Below are 5297 nucleotides of genomic sequence, written 5' to 3'. Positions count from 1 at the left end.
TCAGCTTCTTGTTGGACCAGACTCTCTTTGTGAGTCTGGAAAACGTGGTAGCTGCTTTACCGATGCGCTTGTTTAGCTCGGTATCGAGAGAATGAGTGTCGGAGATTGTTGAGCCAAGGTACACAAAGTCATGGACAACCTCCAGTTCATGCTCAGAGATTGTAATGCAGGGAGGTGAGTCCACATCCTGAACCATGACCTGTGTTTTCTTCAGGCTGATTGTCAGTCCAAAATCTTGGCAGGCCTTGCTAAAACGATCCATGAGCTGCTGGAGATCTTTGGCAGAGTGGGTAGTGACAGCTGCATCGTCGGCAAAGAGGAAGTCACGCAGACATTTCAGCTGGACTTTGGATTTTGCTCTCAGTCTGATCTGGTCCGGAGATAGATGCCTTCTGTTGCAGTTCCAAAGGCCTGCTTCAGCAGGACAGCGAAGAAAATCCCAAACAAGGTTGGTGCAAGAACACAGCCCTGCTTCACTCCGCTTCGGATGTCAAAAGGGTCTGATGTGGAGCCATCAAAGACAACAGTGCCCTTCATGTCCTTGTGGAAAGATCTGATGATGCTGAGGAGCCTGGGTGGACATCCAATCTTGGGGAGAATCTTGAAGAGGCCATCTCTGCTGACCAGGTCGAAAGCCTTTGTGAGATCTATGAAGGCTATAAAGAGTGGCTGTCGTTGTTCCCTGCATTTCTCCTGCAGTTGTCTAAGGGAGAATACCATATCAGTGGTGGACCTGTTGGCTCGGAATCCGCACTGCAATTCTGGATAGACGCTCTCTGCAAGTACCTGGAGCCTCTTTAGTACACCTCGGGCAAACAGCTTTCCTACAACGCTAAGGAGAGAGATGCCGCGGTAGTTGTTGCAGTCACCCCTGTCACCTTTGTTCTTGTACAGCGTGATGATGTTTGCATCCCTCATGTCTTGAGGTACTCCACCTTCTCTCCAGCAGAGACAGAGGATTTCATGCAGTTCAGTGACAATGATCTCTTTGCAGCATTTTAGGACTTCAGCAGGGATGCTGTCTTTTCCAGGTGCCTTGCCAAAGGCAAGGGAGTCCAGGGCCACGTGAAGTTCTTCTAGGGTTGGTTCACTGTCAAGCTCTTCCAGCACAGGCAGGCACTCAATGTTGTTCAGTGCTTCTTCGGTGACTACATTTTCTCTGGAATATAGCTCAGAGTAGTGCTGCACCCAGCGTTCCATCTGCTGCGCCCGATCCTGGATGACCTCGCCTGTGGCAGACTTCAGAGGGGCAATTTTCCTCTGTGTTGGACCTAGGGCCTGCTTGATACCATCATACATCCCCTTGATGTTGCCCGTGTCAGCTGCTATCTTAAGAATGTAAGAAGTGCCCTGATGGATCAAGTCAAAGGCCCATCTAGTCCAGCTTCCTGCATCTCACAATGGCCCACCAAATGCCCTAGGGAACACACAAGACAACAAGAGACCTGCATCCTGGTGTCCTCCCTTGCATTTGGTATTCTGAGTTAGCCTACTTCTAAAATCAGGAGGTTGCACATACACATCATGGCTTGTAACCCATGATGGAGTTTTCCTCCAGAAATTTGTCCAATCCCCTCTTAAAGGCATCCAGGCCAGACAAGTTACACAGATTAATATTTCTGGGTAAATAAATAGTTTCTTTTGTCTATTTTAACTCTCCCAATAAGCAATATTCATGGATGTCCCCTGGTTCTGGAGTTATGTGAGAGGGGAAAAGAACGTCTCTCTATCCACTCTGTCCATCCCCTGTATAATTTTGTATGTCTCAATCATGTCTCCCCTCAGGTGCCTTTTTTCTAGACTGAAGTGCCCCAAAACACTGTAGCCTTTCCTCATCTTCTAACCAGGGCTATCTGCACAGGAATCTGTGCCACTCCTGGCTCACTATTTTAGCCCCAAACTGAAAATTAGGACAAGTAGATGTAATGATGTCACTTCAACAATGGAAGACCTCATCTCAAAATCAGATCTGCTGATCTGCAGAACATAAGAAGAGCCCTGCTGGATCAGGCCAAACGCCCATCTAGTCCAGTTTCCTGTATCTCACAGTGGCCCACCTGTGGCCCAGGAATGCATCCATGACTTTCCTTAACACAGTGTCAAATCTGGAGGAAACTGGCCTGCCCCATAAGTCTTTGGCTTGTGGATCCCATAACCATGAAGGTGTATAAAAGCTCAGGGACCCAGCTGTGGTGCTGCAGCTGCTGCAGAAGTTCATTTTGTTCCATTCTAGCATGAGCCTAAATACGATGATGCTATTTTTCTGCCATAGATTTTCTATATTTCAAAGATTTTAGAGAGACAGGAGTGTGTTTGGTTTTCAATATTACTTTATCTAGCTGCCAATGTTGCATGGTCGGGTAGACCTGGGCTCTGCATCAAGAAGCCTAGTAGACCTGGGCTCCAAAGACTATTGTGGCTGTCAGCACTCTCCCCCTACTTTATTTTGCCCCCTGGTCTGCCTGCTCCCATTGCACCCCTCCCCATTTGGGAAGGGACCCAGAAGAAACTTTGTACCCCCTGATAAAATTCCTCTCATAGGCCCTGGCCATCACTACTTCCTGTGGCAAAGATTTCCACAAACTAATTACACACTGAGTAAAGAAATATATTCTTTTCTGTCCTAACTCTCCCAACACTCAACTTTCGTGGATGTGCCCTGGTTCTGGTGTTATGTGAGAGGGCAAAGAGTGTCTATCTACTCTGTCCATCCCCTGCATGATTTTGTATGTCTCAATCATGTCCCCCCTCTGGCGTCTCTTTTCTAGACTGAAGAGGTCCAAATGCTGTAGCCTTTCCTCATAGGGAAGGTGCCCCGGTCCAGTAATCATTTTGGTTGCTCTCTTTTGCCCCTTTTCCATCTCCACTATATCCTTTTTGAGATGTGGCGACCAGAACTGGACGCAATACTCCAGGTGTGGCCTCACCTCTTTCTCCTGCTGGAGCTACTGACGGCTGCCAGGTGAACACAGGATACCGTTGCAGCCATTTTTGGTGCTGCAGCAACCCCATGTGCTGGGCAGCCCAGGATTAGGCTGAGAGTCCAACCAACATTATAAATGGGAATTGATTCTGAGCAGACATGCATAGGATTGTGTGGTTGGATGGGAGTAGGACATTTGGACATGAGATTCCCACCACTTACTTTAGCAGCAATTTTCAACCAGTGTGCTGCAGCGCATTGGTGTACCATGAATGGTCTGCAGGTGGGAGTTTGGGAGAGGTTTTTCTATTAGTAGGGCCATGTTACCCTGCACATCCCTGATCTTGTCTGATCTTGGAAGCTAAGCAGGGTCAGGCCTGGTTAGTACTTGGATGGGAGACCGCCTAGGAATACCAGGTGCTGTAGGCTTATATCATAGTCTTTCGAGACTGAAGGTTGCCAACCATTGGGGGGTATGAGCGCCCCACCAGCAGAGCACCTTGTCAATTGTCCAAAAACTGATGGTGTACCTTGACAATTTTAGTGCCTTGTCAGATGAAAGTGCTAAATTTTTTTGTGGCATGAGATGAAGGAGGTTGAAAATCACTGCTTTAGATGTCTGTCTCAGTATAAGGCAGCTTCATATATTCATATGATATATTTGACAAATATAGGCAATTTCTCAGCTGTGCAAGGAAAGCTATATTAATATCAAGCACCGACCTGCAGTGTTATAGTCCACAAAAGCACCACTTCCAGCTCTGTGAACCTATTTCAAGAACTGTTCTCACACTCCATTTTTCAGACATGGAATGACTCCCATAAGTGACCAGTTCAGAAAAATACCTCCAAATGTGCATTCTGGGGTGATAGTCACTCAGTGCAAATGATTCCACATCTGGAAACTGTGACATGTGAAGTGGCCCATAGCTGAGGCCGATGTAGCTCCCCACTCAGAATTTTATCGAGATTACCAGTACAAGCCTATGCATGCCTAGGTAAGGAATAGCCCTACAGAAGCAAGCCCTACATAGTTCAATGGATCTTGCTCCCAGGGAGATGTGTATAGCATTGTAGCCCATGCGCAACAAAGGTTTGCCATTGAAACTGCCAAACTAAGACTTGATTAGTCAAAGATGTACAGATCCTGAGTGGGGGGGGGGGGGAGAGGGTCTCATGCTTTTTGTCACCTTGAAGCAGAAACGTCTTCATGAGGAACATGAAAAGCAATTTCCTAACTCAAGCCAGGCTCTCTTGAAATTTGGCTGAGATTTATGGAAATTTCCCCACATGCTCTTGAGAATCTGGCTTCCATTTTCTGTTTTTGCAACAAAGGGGAAACAATCTTAGACTGGGGTAGTTTCCTTTCAGACCCTTGACCTACTTTAATTAAACTCTACACACATTGAGCTGGCTCCTAAGAGATGCAACTCTTGCAACCTTTCTGAACACTCCTTCTGGGGGAAGGGGGTTAACTTATTACTGCACACAAATTTCTTGTTCATGACCAAGTAATATTCCATTTGTAACATACGTAACACTGAGATAGTACCAGTAACAAAGCTGATGTCAATTAACAGTGGTTGGCCAAAGCTGTCTTGTCCCAGCTGAAAGCTAGTAGCAGTGAATGGCTGGGAGATTATGTGTGATATTACTGCATGATTTGTATTTAGTGCTGGAAGTATATATTTATTAACGTGGAGGCAAACAGAAACTGTGAATAAAATTATAATTATTTTTTTAAGTTCACATTTTAAATTGGCTAAATGGAAGAAGTAATTATTGTTATATGAGGCAAATCTGATGTGTTCCACATAATTTTTGTCCTTCTTTCCTGCAACCCTCAATTCTTTCTGACAATTGGAGCTGGCTGTTAGGCACGCATAGAGAGAGGACTGGGATAATATGTAGCTGCTGGGGCCAATACGCTATACAGGGGTCTACCAGATGCATGGGTGCATGCTTAATGCCGTTTAAGATATATGGGGAGCCATGCATGCTGCTTCTAGTTCTGCACTATGTGAACTCGCTACTATAACAGCTACATAACAAGCAGCCATCTTTAACGTGCAAATGCTAAATGAAATTGAATCAGAACCATGCATGCTTCTGGACTGACACTGGATAACTCAAAAGCAACTGCATGAGTGGCATGTGCTCTCTTCATTCCTTCTATTCTTAAAGAGGTGGTAATAACTTATTTTTAAATGTAGCACCCTACCTTTCCATTTAAAACAAAGGCCTTAAGGAGGCTTACAGGATTGAAACAAAAATCAGGAAAACAATAATAACATAGGCCAACACACACTTTGCTGTCTTAAACGTTAGATCTGTGCCTAGATATATTTTGGATGCCGAATGCAAAAATGGCATC

The 5297-nt window shown here is 45.5% G+C and overlaps 1 pseudogene; it reads left to right on the top strand.

Annotated features, from left to right (window-relative positions):
- The first annotated feature begins 3233 nt into the window (after positions 1 to 3233).
- On the top strand, positions 3234 to 3352 carry LOC136643459 (5S ribosomal RNA; annotated as a pseudogene).
- Positions 3353 to 5297: the final 1945 nt, after the last annotated feature.

Source organism: Tiliqua scincoides, chromosome 2, assembly GCF_035046505.1.
Source record: "Tiliqua scincoides isolate rTilSci1 chromosome 2, rTilSci1.hap2, whole genome shotgun sequence".
NCBI lineage: Eukaryota > Metazoa > Chordata > Lepidosauria > Squamata > Scincidae > Tiliqua > Tiliqua scincoides.
Note: the sequence above shows the minus strand (reverse complement) of the source record. Positions and strands in the feature narration are given on the sequence as shown.